This window comes from Rhinopithecus bieti, unplaced genomic scaffold (genome assembly GCF_001698545.2).
Source record: "Rhinopithecus bieti isolate Rb0 unplaced genomic scaffold, ASM169854v2 scaffold_9996, whole genome shotgun sequence".
In the NCBI taxonomy this organism is placed as follows: Eukaryota; Metazoa; Chordata; class Mammalia; order Primates; family Cercopithecidae; genus Rhinopithecus; species Rhinopithecus bieti.
In genome coordinates this window covers 5,248,621-5,266,161 of record NW_016806973.1, presented here as the reverse complement: position 1 = coordinate 5,266,161, position 17,541 = coordinate 5,248,621, and the positions used below count along the sequence as shown (strand labels likewise).

At 36.9% G+C, this 17,541-nt stretch overlaps 1 protein-coding gene across 4 annotated transcripts in view; it reads left to right on the top strand.

Annotated features, from left to right (window-relative positions):
* ADAM29 (ADAM metallopeptidase domain 29) overlaps nucleotides 1-17,541 on the top strand; it is a 67,384-nt gene that overhangs the window by 16,665 nt on the left and 33,178 nt on the right. For 2 of the 4 annotated variants that reach the window (XM_017879137.1, XM_017879138.1), the window contains one exon: nucleotides 1,262-1,341. The exons of the other annotated variants lie outside the window; for them this stretch is intronic. The gene's annotated coding sequence lies outside the window, so the exon portion shown is untranslated. The remainder of the gene's footprint in view (nucleotides 1-1,261; nucleotides 1,342-17,541) is intronic. 4 annotated transcript variants of the gene reach the window in all.

The window sequence follows — 17,541 nt, the reverse complement described above, 5'->3', positions numbered from 1 at the left end:
TTAATCTGGTTGACTTAATTTATTTAGAAGTTTTGATTCAATAGATTCACAGTGCTGCAGTCCTACCATTTACTCTTTCATTCAAATATCTAATGCAGTATTTCACCTCATTATTCATTTAGCAATTACTGAAAAGGCTGTGTGGCTCTGTAAATAGAAAGATGTAGACTTCTGAGTCAGCAATTTGGGGTTTGCTCCTGGATTCCATGAACCACTTATTGATGTGAAGGCTTAGTTTCTTCGTTTGAAAACACTTCTTTTATAAGTTTGCTTACAAGAATTATGTTTGCACTGGTAGAAACATAAAAAGTATGCCTCAAATATTAACTAAATAGAGTGACCATATAATTTATTGTCCAATCTGGATACTTTTGAGAATAAAACGAGGTCAGTATTAATAAGTACACTGGGACAACTGGTACAAATCACAACAGCCCAGGGCAAAATTAGGATGCAGGTCAATTTAATAAATAATGACATTGCAGACCCTGAATAACAGCAGCTCGGTCTCTTTCATTGTGTTCCTCTGAGAGTAGATAGTCTAAGTCCAGAAATCAATTTGCATTGTGGAAATTCTGTCTCTACAACACTAATGTAAATTTGACTTGAATTCCCAAATAAAAGAAAAAAAGTGAGAGAAAGTTTTGAGCAGTTTTTTTTAACATGTAGAACAAACTGCCTAAATAAGATTTTGAAATGTCCAAAGATAAATTTATTACTTATCTGACAGTTTTTTGATTTTTTTTTTGGAACAACATTTTACGAACTTTACTACTTTAGCAGAATATACCATTTCCTAAATTTACTTAGTTTATGTTCCACTGTGAACTTCACCCTCACTCCTCCTCTGCCCTGGCAATTCATAATAACTTTAAAAAGTTATTTTATTTTATTGACAAAACACTGCAGTTAAAAACTACCTATGTATTTATTCTAAGTTGCTCCCGCTTGTATTTGAATGGCAAGGATAAAATAAAGCCTCCTAGACAGCACCATTTTTTTCATTGTTATTCCACATTGCAACTAAAATTTACCTTCTGTTGAAGCATAAAGTTCATGTCATATCACCAAAAAGACACGGGCATGATATCCTTATATATTTTTTTCAATTACGCTCATATCACTAAATGCTATCCTAGGAGGAAAAAATGATTTGGAGAGTGATTTTTTTCAGTTTAAAAGAATATTTTTATGCCAATATGGAACAATGAGAATTTATCATCTATGATAATATTTTAAATATGAGTTCCTCTTATTCCAGAGAATGTGACTTTCCTGAACAACAGGAACAAGAATGATGCCAGGTTCTTTCCTCTGAAAATAATCAATCTGTTACTACAGGTAAATTAATTTCACTTCTTAGTGCAAGGGAGTTTTAATTTCTATTTTAATAAAACACACATTTTAAATAGATGTCATGCAGTACACATTGATACTTACTTGTTGCATTATGTGGAGAACCAGTAAAATCTTTACTCACAATTTGCAAGTAATTTCCATAGAGCCTTCTTCCTTAGTGAAAGAGGTCACTAATTCCTTCACTTCACACCCTAAAGCTAGAATGAATTGTGTCAAGCCATTAGCCATCATGAAGGCCACCAAAGAGAGTTATGCAAATGATGATGTATTCATTTATAAACACTCCTATTGTCTCAGCTATCGTCAATTTTCCATTCTATTTTTAAAAAATCGTATTACTTTGATATATTTGTAAAGATTCTTTCTGTCGAATCCTAAGTTATTTTACTCTTTTCAGTTGTCGAAATTCAAAACATCTGACTTTTTTATTGTGAAAAATAACCTTTTATAAACCTAATCCTCTGTAGTCAGACCAGGTCATCTCTCTCATTTTATCAGGTGATTTCTCACCAGAATTTCTATACCAAAAACTGCAATATTCTTTAAGGTTCTCAAACAGATCATATTTCCTTTCCTCTTAATGTGTTCATACATACTGCTACCTCATTTCTTTACGTACCCTATTCACATGGCTAATTCCTAAGCATTTCAAATTTCAGAGTATTTTTTTTTCTCAGAAAGCATTTTCTGAGCCTCAGATTGAAGCAGTTCCTATTCTTCATCCAAATCACATTTTATACTTTTTCACATAAGAAGGATCTCAGAATAGCAATTAATTAGTGCCTGCCACACCACTTGAATAAGGTATTAAAACATTATGACAAATTGCAATGTTAAAAGCCAGGAGTGAAAGAAGCAGGTGATACAGGTTAGGGCAAGTTTTTCAGAAATTAATGATATTTCATTGTTTGTAGTCCAACAAAAGTGTGGTAGCAGCTGCATGGTCTTGTGACGACAAAAGGTATTAGAGATGATGAAAGATTTTCATGATTGCAACTGAAGAATATGAGGAAATAGCTATATCTGAAAAGACATTGGAGACAATAGATTATTTGAAGGGTCTCTAAATATAAATGAACATTTCAGCATGTGGATGTGGCCACAAGGAAAATTCAAAGTGGAGATAACAAATAAGAAGGAAGATTTAAATATTAAAAAAACAAGAAATCTTGTGGCGGGGCAAGAAGTCTACTAGGTAGAATGAATTATGTGTAAGATATAAAACTACAGAATTTGGGAAAGTTAACTAAGGATGAAACAGAGGGAAATGGAATGGAATGTGAAAATACTGTTCTTAAGTCCAGTAATGCTAACGTAAACCAAAATATTAGAGAAGTAGATGAGCAATTAAGAAGAATTGAGAGTGAAGGGATGCATGGTGGATTTCTTAAGGTTTTATTTGTAATAATCTCATTTTTATGAAAGAGGAGGAAAAAATTCTGTATATACAACAGTGCTGTATGTGTCTTTCCTTTTTTAAACATTCAGACTTTGCTTAGGTTTCATAAAATAATGTTTTCATAAAATACACAGCAAAACAAAATAAACTTATGCTACTCAGATGACCTTGTTTTAAGAGATGTTTGTACCAAATATGAATTACAAGATGATCATGAGATCATCTGAATACCTTGACTGGGTTCAGGATAAGAAAACAGGGGATCGTTATTATAATGTTTTATTAGGACTCCCATGACAATCACCACAAATTGGTGGCTTGAAACAACAGAATTTCATCCTCCCAAAATGTTGGACTCGAAGAGTCCAAAATTCAAGTTTCGGCAGGGAAAAGCTCCCTCTGAAGAGACTCTGGGGCAGAATCCTTCTTTGAATCTTTGAGGTTTTGGTAGCTCAAGAAATTCCTTGGCTTGTGGCAGCATTACTGCAGTCTTTGTCTCCATGGTTATGGGGGTCTCCACATGGCCTTCTCTATTACGTGACTGTGTCTTCTCTCCTTCTCCTTTCTGATAAAGATGCTTGTCATTAGATTTAGGGCACACCATAATCCAAGAAGATCTCATCTCAAGTCCTTAACTTATTTATCTGCAAAGAGTCTTTCTTCTAAATAAGAGTACATTCACAAGTTCCTGGGGTTAGGACATGGGACATATCTTTTTGGGAGCCACCATCCAATCCACCACAGATATGACACTTTTTAAAATTTATTTTATTTTTTTATTTTTTATTATTATACTTTAAGTTCTAGGGTACATGTGCATAACCTGCAGGTTTGTTACATATGTATACTTGTGCCATGTTGGTGTGCTGCACCCATCAACTCGTCAGCACCCATCAACTCATCATTTACATCAGGTATAACTCCCAATGCAATCCCTCCCCCCTCCTCCCTCACCATGATAGGCCCCGGTGTGTGATGTTCCCCTTCCCGAGTCCAAGTGATCTCATTGTTCAGTTCCCACCTATGAGTGAGAACATGCAGTGTTTGGTTTTCTGTTCTTGTGATAGTTTGCTAAGAATGATGGTTTCCAGCTGCATCCATGTCCCTACAAAGAATGCAAACTCATCCTTTTTTATGGCTGCATAGTATTCCATGGTGTATATGTCACTTCTTTTTTTGATCATAGTACTCATAAATGTATGCTTCCTCTTCCATTTCCTTTTCTAAGAGCCCACCTCAAAACACCGTCCAATTCATGAAGTACTGATGTTGGCTAAGAAGAGACTTTAATTACCTACTCCAGAAATCATCTAGAATAAAGAATAGTCAAAGTTTTATTATTATGGTTTTAATATTCTGAAAACAGGACAGAAAAATGAATCATCAAATGACTGGATATTTTCCCCTTTGATATTTCAAGTATAGATTTCACTCCAAGGCAACATTTGCAAATAAATGTCATTTTCATTTTAAATAATTTATAAAATATTTTATCACATACCTTTGAATGAAAATAATAAAATAAATGTGTTTGACAGTTGTTCATTAGAATTGAGAGATATAAAATAATTTATCATATTTCATTTTGAGTTATGTTCTTCAGTTGTTTACATTTCCTAAAATCAGGACCTCATGGAAAAAATAAAGTTTACCTACAAAAGCTTGAAAGGCAGATCAGATTTCACAAGGATGGATTATCCAAATAAAAGACACAATACGCATTTAGATGGAAAGAAAAAAACAAGCCTGAGGCTACCAAGTTTATAGTTAACTGGTGGAAAAATAGTCATTTTGTCACGTGATTATCAGAAACACAAGTCTGATCACAAGTCAGTGTTGCAAATTTTATGAATACAGTCTTTCCTTTTTCTCCCTCTTTTCCTTCTTTCCTCCCTCCCTTCCTCTCTCCTTCCTTCCTTCCCTCCTTACCTCCTTACCTTTTTCTCCCTCCATTCTTGCTTCCTTCCCTCCTTCTTTTATTGAGGAGTCAGAAACACATATAAAGCGTAGATTTCATATGGTTAGAGAGTGTATTTCAAGGTACACTGTTTTTGCTCTTGTTTTTAATATCTCAGGGTAAGGTGGTTAGTTTTCTTCCAGGGCTGTGGGAAGTGAAGTAAGTGCATGATCACACCTCATGGTGGAAGAACAAGATATTAGTTTTGCTTTCTCAGTACCTCCTCTGGTCAAGGATTTTTCACATCAGTTTATTTAGCTACTTTTAAACTTGGTATCATTAACATGAAATTTTGCTTATTTAGAGTTTATTTACATAGATATAACATGAGATAGTAATAGACAAAGATGCAATGTTAGCATGATGACAACCATATGATATTAAAACTCGAGGGTTAACATATGCCTGTAGGGTCCATAAAGTCCCTAATGTTATAATTAAACTACTTGTGTGAGTCAGAATTTTTTTTATAGCCTTTATCTGCTTTTTTATAAAGATCAGAAAAAAAGAGCCATACAAAATATTTTTCTCAGATTTCTTTGAAGCTTCTCTGACTTTTTTTCATACTAGGATCTTCTATTTTGCCAACATTCCTTGCCTATTTAAAATTGATATTAATTAGTGACATTAATTGAATATTCTAGAAGCACTTAATAGACATCACTTCACATGTGGAGTCTTTTTGCTTAAAACAGGGCTTATAAGACCTATTTAAGTAATATTTGACTTTAAATGTGACATTTTCAGCATGGTCATCATTATACATTCCATTTATCCAAATAAAGCCAAATAAAAAAGACAAATCTATTGACCTATGAAAATGATTATGCATTCATAACTAGTAAAGGGAATCAATCAAGCCTTTTTGCATGGTGTATAACCATTGTTTTAAGTGGTATCATACTCAAGAACAATAAATATATACCATTAGTTAGAAAATCATCATTAAGTTTTTATGATTAAGTTTCTATGATTTTAATCTGTAGTACAAACTTTTATATGGTTATTATTTATAAATTCAAGGGTCAATTGAAATAAGATTCTATTTACCATGAATTAAATTTCCATTTTTACAAATACAGCCTGTTAAATTAGGGATTATAGATGGTATAAGAAAAAAGAAATTTCAAATTATTTTAGTTTCATTCTGGTCTACCTAATAATTCTTGTTTTCTTGATCTTGGGGTAAAGATAGCAATGTTTTTAAAAATTGACCTGCTTCTGGTTTAAATGAATCATGGAAATCCTGATGCAATCACCTGATGTGTTTGATAAATGTCAGGTTATTGTGGTGATGTTGTCTAATACAGTGAAGTCTGTCTCTATGGGTCAGTTCCCTATATCAAATTTAAAAATACTATATTAATCTGTTTTTACACTGCTATAAAGAACTATGTGAGACTGACTAATTTATAAAGAAACAGGTTTAATTGACTCACGGCTTCACATCGATGGGGAGGCCTCAGGAAACTTACAGTGATGGCAGAAGGGGAAGCAAGGCATGTCTCACATGGCAGCGAGGAGCAGGGAGAGTGCCACACTTTCAACCGTCAGACCTCCTGCAAACTCACTCACTGTCATGGGAACACCATGGGGAAGTTTACCCCATGATCAAATCACCATCAGGTCCCTCTCCTGACAAATGAGGATTGCAATTTGAGATGAGATTGGGGGAACACGAAACCAAACCATATAACTCTACCCCTGGCCCCTCACAAATCTCATGTCCTTCTTACATGTCAAAACCAATTATACCTTCCCAACAGTCCCTCAAAGTCTTAACTCATTCCAGCATAACTCAAAAGTCCAAATTCAAAGACTCACCTGTGACCAAAAAAAGAAAAAAAAAAAAAAGTCCCTTTTGGATATGAGACTGCAGAGTAAAAAAGTTAGTTGCTTTCAAGATAAAAAGGAGGTAGAGGAACTGGGTATATTCTTCCATTCCAAAAGGGAGAAATTGGCCAAAACAAAGAGGCTACAGGCCCTATGCAATTCCAAAACCCAGCAGGGTAGTCATTAAATCTTAAACGTTTGAAATGATCTCCTTTGACTTGATGTCTCACATCAAGGGCATGCTGATGCAAGTGGTGGGATCCCATGGCCTTGAGAAGCTCCACCCTTGTGGCTCTGTAGGGTACAGTCCCCATGACTGCTGTCATGAGCTGGCAATGAGCGCCTGCAGCTTTTCCAAATGCATAGTGAAAGCTATTGGTCGATCTACCATTCTGGGGTCTGGAGGATGGTGACCCTCTTCTTATTGCTTCACTAGGCATTGCTCCAGTGGGAACTCTTTGTGGGGTTCCAACCCCACATTTCCCCTCTGCATTGCCTTAGTAGAGGTTCTCCATGCAGGCTTCAGTCCTGCAGCAGACTTCTGCCTGGACATCGGGGCATTTCCATACATCATTTGAAATCTACACAGAGGCTCCCAAAGTTCAACTCTTGTCTTCTGCATACCCACAGGGCCAATACCATGTGGAAGCTGCCAAGGCTTAGGGCTTGTCCTCTCTGAAGCAATGGTCAGAGCTGTATCTTGACCCCTTTTAGCCACAACTGAAGCTGGAGTGGCTGGGGTGCAGGACACCATCTCATGAGGCTTCACAGAGCAGTTGGGCCCTGAGTCTGACCCATAGAACCATTTTTCTCTCCTAGGCTTCCAGTACTGTGATGGGAGGGACTGCTGTGAGGATCTCTGAAATGCCCTGAAGACATTTTCCTCATTGCCTTGGCTATTAACATTCAGTTTCTCTTTGCTTATGAAAATTTCTGCAGCGAGTGGCTTGAATTTCTCCCCAGAAAATGGGTTTTTCTTTTCTACCACATGGTCAGGCTGCAAATTTTCCAAACTTCTATACTCTGCTTCCCTTTAAAAAAATAAGTTCCAACTTCAGACCGTCTCTTGGTGAATGCATGACTTTACATTTTCAGAAAAAGCCAGGTCACATCTTGAGTACTTTGCTACTTAGAAATTTCTTCTGTCAGATACTTTAAATCATCTCTCTGAAGTTAAAAGTTCCACAGATCTCTAGGCCAGGGGAAAAATGTTGCCAGTCACTTTGCTAAAGTATAGCAAGAGTGACCTTTGCTCCATTTCCCAATAAATACCTCCATCTGAAACCACCTCAACTGGGACTTCATTGTTCATACCACTATTAACATGTTGATCAAATGCATTCAGCAAGTATTCTGGAAGTTCCAAGCTTTCCCGCATCTTCCTGTCCTTTTCTAAGCCCTCCAAACTGTTCTAACCTCTCCCCATTACCCAGTTCCAAAGTCATTTTCACATTTTCAAGTATCTCTGTATCAGCACCCCACTTCCAGTACCAATTCTCTGTATTGGTCTATTTTCACATTGCTATAAAGAACTACCTGAGACTGAGTAATTTATTTTTAAAAAGAGGCTTAATTGAGTTATGGTTCCACATAACTTTGGAGGCCTCAGGAAAATGACAACTATGGTGGAAGACAAGGGGGAAGCAAGTAATATCTTACATAGCAGCCAGAAAGAGAGAGAGCAAGGGAGGATTATCGCTCTCCATCAACCATCAGGTCTCATGAGAACCCACTATCATGAGAACAGTATGGGGAAAATCCAACCCCATGATCCAATCACCTCCCACCAGGTCCCTCCCCTGACACATGGGGATTACAATTCAAGATGAGGTTTGGGTGGGGACACAGAGTCAAACCATATCAAGGACCTTCTACAGTCCTGAATTGGTATGTTATTCTTTTGATATTTCTTCCAGAAGAGTCAACTTCTGATGTTTGACTTGTAGCATGATTCTTACCACAAATGTGCAGAAAAAAAAGAAATCATTCAGTGATTATAAAACTGAATAGTTTTATTATAATAATACACACTCATTTTATGAGAAATTATTCAATGGTTACATTAAAAGTAAGCATGTCAATTTATTGTCCATAATTGCCCCCATCTTTTACATCTTCGTGTAAAAGTACACGAAGGTACTTTTACTTATACTGAAAGGTATACCACTGAAACACACTTATATACTAATATTTTATTGCATATAAATAATTATAAATACAATTATAAATTATATATTGCTTCATATAAAATTATAATTAACTTAGTTATAAATAATGCTGAATCAAAAAGTAATAGCAAAACTTTGAAAGATTTTGAAATATAAGACACCACATAGAAATCATGACATACAGCTAAAGTTGAACTTAACACAAAATGTGTATAATGGCATACAATAGAAAAAAAAAGAAATCACCCATCTCAAGAAGTAAACACATTCATTTCAAGAAATAAAACCTAAGAACAAAAATCTGAGTTGGAAGAAAGGAAAGATAGCTTAAAAAAATTAAATTGTTTTTGTAAAGTAATAAAATCACACTCTGCCTTCTCGCTCCCCACGCTGTTGATGTCCTTTCATTTCTTTCCGTGCATGGGTGGAATGTTATTTTTTTCTTTTTGTTTTATTTTCATGTCATATGCAAAACATGGTTAGGAAATGTCAGCGTTCTAGTCTCCTTATTTCTATTTTTTGTAAATTAAGCTTTTCTTTAGCTTCAGGGACCCACATGTAAGTTTGTTGTATATGCAAACTGTGTGTTATGGGAGTTTGATGTACCAATTATTTAGTCACTCAAGTAGTAAGCATAGTACCTGATAGGTAGTTTTTCAATCCTTCTCCTTCTCCCACCTTTCATCCTCAAGTAGGCCCTCAAGTCTGTTGTTCTATCCTTTGTGTCCATGTGTACTCAATGTTTAGCTCCCACTTATAAGTGAGAATATGCAGTATTTTGTTTTCTGTTTCTGTGTTAGTTTGCTAAGGATAATAGCCTCCAGCTCTGCCTATGTGTTCTCAAAGGACATAATCTCCCTCTTTTTAATGGCTGCATAGTATTCCATGGTGTATACGTACCACATTTTCTTTATCCAGTCTGTCATTAATGGGTATTTGAGTTGATTTACTAAGGATAATAGCCTCCAGCTCTGCCTATGTGTTCTCAAAGGACATAATCTCGTTCTTTTTAATGGTTGCATAGTATTCCATGGTGTATATGTACCACATTTTCTTTATCCAGTCTGTCATTGATGGGTGCTTGAGTTGATTCTTTGCTACTGTGAACAGTGCTGTGATGAACATACATGTACATGTGTTTCTATGGTGGAATAATTTATATTCCTATGAGTATATACCCAATAGGATTGCTGGATTAAGTGGTAATTTGGCAAAACTGCTTTCCACAATGCCAGAATTAATTTACAATCCCATGAGACATGTATAACCATTCCCTTTTCTTCACAACCTTGACAGCATCTGTCATTATTATTGTTTTACTTTCTAATAATAGCCATTCTGAACATAGTATCTCATTGTGGTTTTGATTTGCATTTTCCTAGTGTTGTTGAACTGTTTCATATGCTTGTTATCCACACGTATGTTTTCTTTTGAAAGGTGTCTGCTTTTGTCATTTGCACACTTTTAAATGGGTTGTTTGTTTTTACTTGCTAATTTGCTTACTTTCCATATATATTCTGTATGTTAGACCTTTGTCAGATGCATAGTTTGCAAATATTTTCTCCCCTTCTGTAGGTTGTCTTGAAAATTTACTTTGTTGGTAGTTTCTTTCGCTGTGCAGAAGTCTGTTGTTACATAGGTCCCAATTGTCAATTTTTGTTGCAATTTCTTTTGGCATCTTCATCATGAAATCTTTGTCCATTCTTATGTCTAGAATTGTGTTTTCTAGGTTCTCTTCCAGGGTTTTTATAGTTTTAGGTTTTGCATTTAAGTATTTAGTCTATCTTGAGTTGATTTTTGTATATGGTGTAAGGAAGGGGAGCAGTTTCAATATTCTGCATATGACTAGCCAGAATTCCAGCACCATTTATTGAATAGGGAGTAATTTATCTATTGCTTGTTTTTGCCAGCTTTGGTGAAGATCAGATAGTCCTACATGTGTGGCTTTATTTCTGAGTGCTCTGTTCTAAAGTGTTTCTTTAATCTATGTGTCAGTTTTGCACCAGTACCATGCCATTTTGTTACTGTAGTCTTGTAGTATATTTGGAAGTCAGGTAGTATGATGCCTCAGCTTTATTCTTTTTGCTTAGAATTGCCTTTACTATTTGAGCCTTTTTTGATTCCATATGAATTTTTCAAAACCTTTTTTCTAATTATGTAAAGAATGTCATTGGTGGTTTGATTGGAATAGCATTGAATCTGAACATTGCTTTGGGTAGTATGACCATTTTAAGAATATCAATTCTTTCTCTCCATGAGCACAGAAAATTTTTCCATCTGTTTGTGTCATTTTTTACTTCTTTCAGCAGTGTTATGTAATTCTCATCGAGGAGATATTTTACCTCCCTCATTATCTGTATCACTAGGTATTTTATACTTTATACTTTTTGTGGCCATTATGAATGGGATTATGTTCTTGGTTTGGCTCTCAGCTAGGACACTGTTGTTGTATAGAAATAATATTGATTTTTGTACTCCGTTTTGTATCCTGAAACTTTGCTTAAGTACTGTATTAGATCTAGGAGCTTTGGGGCAGAAACTATGGGGCTTTCTGGTTATAGAATTATATTGCCTGTAAAGTGAGATAATTTCACTTCCTTTTTTGCTATTTAGATGCCCTTTATTTCTTTCCCTTGCCTGATTGCTCTAGCTAGGACTTCCAGTACCTTGTCGGAATGAAATTGGTGAGAGAGGGTATGCTTGTCTTTTTCTGATTTTCAAGGGGAATGCTTTCAGGTTTTGCCCATTCACTGTGATATTGGCTATGGGTTTTTAAAGATGGCTCTTAGTATTTTGTTGAGAATTTTTGCATCCTGTGTTCATCAAGGATATTGGCCTGAAGTTTTCTTTTTTTTGTGGTACATCTTCCAGGTTTTGGTATCAGGAAGATGCTGGCCTCATAGAATGAGTTAGGGTGGAGTCCCTCCTCAGTTTTTTGGAATAGTTTCATTAGAAATGGTACCAGCTCTTCATTATACATCTGGTAGCATTTGTCCATAATTCTTTCTGGTCCTGAGCTTTTTCTGGTTGGTAGGCTTTTTATTACTGATTCAATTTTGGAACTTACTATTGATTGGTTCAGGGATTCCATTTCTTCCTGGTTCAGTCTTGGGATGTTGAATGTTTTCAGCAGTTTATACATTTCTTCTGGGTTTTCTATCTTGTATGCATAGAGATGTTTTTAATGGTCTCTGAGGGTTTTATGTGTTTCTGTGGGGTCAATGGTAATTTCCCTTTTGTCATTTCTCATTGGGCTTATTAGGATCTCTCTCTCTCTCTCTCTCTCTCTCTCTCTCTCTCTCTCTCTTTAGTCTATCTAGCAGTTTATCAATCTTATTTATTTTTTCAAAAAGCCAGCTCTTGCTGGATTTGTTGATCTTTTTATGGTTTTATGAATGTGTCAGTTTCACTCAGTTCAACTCTGATTTTGATTATTTCTTGTCTTCTGCTAGCTTTGAGGTTGGTTTGCTGTTATTTTCCTAGTTCCTCTAGATAACATGTTGGTTGCTAATTTGAGATCTTTCTAACTTTTAGGTGTGGGCATGTAGCACTAAAAACTTTTCCCTTAACACTGCTTTAGCTGTGTCCAGAGATTCTGGTATGTTGTATCATAGTTTTCACTCGTTTCAAGTAATTTCTGCCTTAATTTCATTGTTTACTCAAAAGCCATTCAGAAACAGGTTGTTTAAATCGCTTGTAATTGTATGGTTTTGAGCAATCTTCTTACTATTGATTTCTATTTTTATTGTGTTGTGATTTGAGAGTATAGTTAGTATGGTATTTTTTTTAATTTTCTGAGAATTATTTTATGGCTGATTGTATGACCAATATTAGAGTGTGTGCTATATGCAGATGAGAATAATGTACACTGTATTATACTTAGGTAGAGAGTTCTCCAGATGTCTGTTAGGTCCATTTGGTCATGTACCAAGATCATATCCTGAATAACTTTGTTAGTTTTCTGCCTCTATGGTCTGTCTAATATTGTCAGTTGGGGTGTGAAGTTTCCCACTGTTATTGTGTAGTTGTCTAAGTCTCTTTGTATTTTTGTCTGACAGAGCCAATTTGGAGAACTAGTCTTTGAGCTCTGGGATTCTTTCCTCAGTTTATCTATCTTGATGTTAATATATATGACCATGTTATGACATTCTTGAAGTGAGTTTTCCAGCTGTATCAGATCAGTTTAGTTAACTCTTAAGATGGACATTTCATCTTTTACTTCCTGTGTAGTTTGTTTTTATTCCTGTGGTTCCTTGTCTTGGGCTTGCACTTCCTCCTAAATCTTGATGATCCATCTACCTTCTGAATTCCATATCTGTCATTTCAGCCATTTCAGCTTGGATAAGAACCATTGCTGGGGAACTACTGCAATCAACTGAAGGTAAGAAGACACTCTGGCTTTTTTAGTTCACAGGGTTCTCATGCTGGTTCTTTCTTATCTGTCTGGGCTGATGACTCTTCCATCTTTGAAGCTACTGGCCTCTGGATAGGGTATTTTGTGAAGTCAGTGGAGTTTGATTGTGGCAGAAGGTGGGTTCAGTCCACTGACTTCACTTCTGGAAGATTTCAGGAGTCCAAAGCTCAACTTGGCACTCCTGGGATGGATGCTCTAACTCTGATCAGCTGGTATTGAGCCCTCCAGCTTGATTTTTGGCCCCTTGAGGTAATGAACCTGGTGCACTGAAGGGGCTGAAGTTTTCCCGGTACATTAGCCACAACACTCCAATTTTCAGGAGCTGCCAGCCAAAGTGCTTTGTTGGAACAGAGGCAGTGGGGTCTGTGCTTGTTCACATGTGCTAGCAGCTGCAGCAGCATGGTGGGGTGCATGCACGTTGATTGGACAAGGACATCTAGAGTGGCAGGGTTGTCAGCCTCTTTGCTAGCACTTGTGCTGGTGGTGGCAGTGGTGATGGGGACACTGACAGAGCTGAGGTTGTTGGCACCTGTGCACAGTTTGTACCAGCAGTGGTGATGGCACTGTGGGGGTGAATTTCCTGGCAACTCTGCATGAGTTCACATTGGCGACAGCAAAGCAGCATCACAAGGAGGGGGTGGCTGGGTGAGCTTGTGCTGCCAAAGTGATAAGGGGGCCATGAGTGAGTGCATGCTGGAAAATCAGCATAGGGAGTCTTCAGCGAGAGGAAACTGGGTGAGCTGGTGTGCATTGGTAAGGGTCAGTCTGCTGGAGCTTTCCAACAGTCAGGCATGGTCTTCTGGCAAAGGAGCTATAACGTGAGGCCCCAGGAACTGCCCTGGTTGGGCAACCGAGGCTGCACTGCAAGTGGATGTGGTCAGTCTGGGACCCCATGAGATGCCAGTAGATGGAGGGGCACTCAGTCACGCCCTTATCTCATGGGCATGACTGCTCTGCTCTGTCCAGGTCCTACAGTCACCCTGAGGCTAAAGTCTCCTAGAGTTCCTAGAGGAGCATGGCAAGCATTGGGGGATAAGCATCACTAGCCACGCTCCACTGAAGCCATTCCCATGCCAAATCCTCTGAACTACACAGGCTAGAGCCCTGCCCTGTCATTTCTCTAAGCAGATCTTTCTGTCAGCTCAAGTGTCTGTGGGGGTCATGAGGTCTTCTTCTGCTAGGATTCCAGAGGTCCATGATAAGTGTAGGCCACTCCTCACCTGTTCGAATTACTCCTTTCCCAGGAGTCACTGGGGGCCAGGAATGAGTCCTGGTGCTTATTCACCCCATGCATGGTTCTCAGCTTTCTCCCCATTCAACCCAGCATTTTGTGCCCCACCACCCCGTCCACTCTCAATTCCTTCCCTCTGAAGATCTGCTTGTAGGATGCCAGTCTGCCCCATATCACAGTCCCTTGGTGGGAGATGTTCCTCCTGGCTGCAGCTACTCAGCCATCTTGAATCCCTTCCTATTTCTGTTTCTGAACCAACATTATCCTTGCACCTCATGTAAAAATCCATCCATCCCCATTTAAAATAATTGAATTAAAACAATTAATCCTTTCCCCCTCACTTTCCTGTCCTTTTCCCTCAATTTCCCATCTTTATTATAGTCTTTTATTATCACTCCCCATAGTTGTTAAAATCCTTATCCATGGATTATTAACATTTCCTATATATAAACCCCAAATTTTTCTTGAGAGTTTAAGAAAACACAGAATAACTGTGGATGACTAAACCAATAACCTACCTTGGATATATTCAACTTCAAAACTTAAAAGCGTCAGTATCTCATTCTGTGACCATAGCCTTTAATAAGTAACAAATAAGCAAACAAATAAAATAAGTATTGATTTTACCAGGATTCTCTTCAAACTTCTTCTTTTCTTTACCTATCCTTCCATTGATTTGCCCCCTCCATGCCCATGATTTAAATATCATTTGTATGTTCATGTCTCTCAATTCCATTCTTTATAGGTAAGCACCGAAATAGAATGTTTCACAACTTAGTGGAAGTCTCCAGTATGAGAAACTCATAGGACTTCCAACTAAAACATTCAACACTAAACTCATCTTCTCCCTGGCAAGGTTCCCTTCAGACCTAGAATCCTATATATTGTTAGTGGCATACCTAACAACCTGGTCTCCAAATATAAGCCTAGGAACTTTTGAATTCTCTGACTTCTCTGTTAGACATAAGTAAATTCATTTTTACCCTAATCTTTTCCATTCTTATAACTATTGCTATATATCACTTCTAATGTGAATTTCTGAAAAAGCTTCCATACACATTGCTTACAAGTAATGATTTAAAGTGCATAACTTAAAAGACTATAAACATAGATTTCATAAGCTATAAAAAGTCCTTCTAGAATTATAAATCATACACACATGCATGTGTATATACACATACTTGATGTGGTTTATCTCTGTTCCCACCCAAATCTGATGCTGAATTGCAGTCTTCAGTGTTGAAGGAGGGGCCTAGTGGGAAGTGAGTGATCACATCATGGGGGCAGACATCCGCCTTCTGTTCGTGTGATAGAGTTCTCATGAGATCTGATTGTTGGAAAGTGTGTAGCACTTCTGCCTTTTCTTCCCTCTTTCTCTCTTTGTCTCCCTCTCCTGCCCCACCATGGTAAGACATGCTTGCTTCCCCTTTGCCTTTCACCATGATTGTAAGTTTCCTGAGGCCGCCCAGCCACGCTTCCTGTATAGCCTGAAGAACTGTGAGTTGATTAAACTTCTTTTCTTCATAATTTACCCAGTCTCAGGTAGTTCTTTATAGTAGTGTGAAAATGGAGTAATACAATACTCCACACACGAACATACGTACCTGTGGTGGTAAATGTATTACAGATTTCCTTAGAGTTTTGAAAAATACCTGATACCCAAAATGTTTCTATCCACTGGTCAATGTCTCCACTCAGGTCATTTTGTATGAAGAGAGGGGCTGTCCTGACTCTAATCTATTTCACAGACAGTATTTCCTACCATTCTTTTCTTCAAAACATATGCCAATTCTAAATAGCATTGATTATTATTCTTTAAAGATACTTCTTATTTCACACTTCTTTGCATTTGAGCATTTTATTATCTCTCCTTTAGAAATAAACTTCTCTGATTATTTAACTAGGAAATTCCTATGTATGTTTCAAAGCAAAGAATGAATATGTTCTTTCTTAGGAAGTCTTTTGAATAATGGTTTATTTGTTTGAAATTATGTTTCACAACTTGAGGTGAGTTGTACATTATTCCTGTTTAGGCATGAAATTATATTTGCAACTATGTTTAAAATCTGTTCAATAGTATGTGTTAATGTCACTTACTTTATATATCAAGAGCACAGGTAATACCAGGCACACAATAAGCTTTGAATGAGCAGAGAAAGTGGATGATTAGCTGAGGGGTTCTGAAACAGGCAGTATCATATTGTTGAGGGGCCTTGTGCTCTCAAACATCAGCAGTGTTTCAGTGATGTTCATGCCTTTTGAGTAGCCTTTTCCCTGCTTATAGAATCCCAGAAGTCTGAAAGTCTTTCTTCATTTCATCCCACATTTGTCCCCTTTATTTCAAGGGGCTTGGAGAGATGTTGGTTAAAGGATGCAAAATTTCGGCTAGATAAGAGCAATAGGTTCAAGAAATCTATTGTGCATCATGGTGACTATAATTAATAACAACATATTGTATGCTTGAAAATTTCTAAGAGAGTAGATTTTAAGTGTTTTTACTACACAAATATGATAAATATGTGAGGTAATGCATATGCTAATTAGCTTGATTTAGCCATTCCATGGTATATACATGTATTAAAACATCATACTGTACGACAAAAATATATGCATTTTAATTTATTAATTAAAAAGAAAACAACCTTGTTGACTTCTTTTGGAATGTCAAGAGAACCAACATTTGACATGAGGGCTCTCCACAGATTCTTCCTGGATAAGTTTATCTCTATTCCTAGCTTCTGCGATGATGGCTGTTACGATCCACAAGTCACACATGTCTCTCCCCTCATGAAGGTCAAAATTTAGTATGACAGTGCAACAACCACACACACACACACACACACCCCTTAATTACAGCAGTTTAAAATGGATAACTGAGACCTTTCCCAAAGTAAAGGGAATATCAGTATATACTAACAGGTGAGAATATATTTGAAACAGTACTCTTAGTCAGGACCAGAAGATTTCAGATATCCAGTTAATATCATTTTTAAATAACACCTTTAGAATCATATCACAACTATATCTTCCACAGGAGTAGTCTAGATGGGCAATGGAAACTACACGTCATTCCGAGTTTCAGAAAATTTTAAAGAGAAAAAAAGAGTGGGAGGTGAGATCAAAATGAGAATATGTAAACTGAGTATCTGTACATGCATTTCTGGTATCCTGTCATTCATC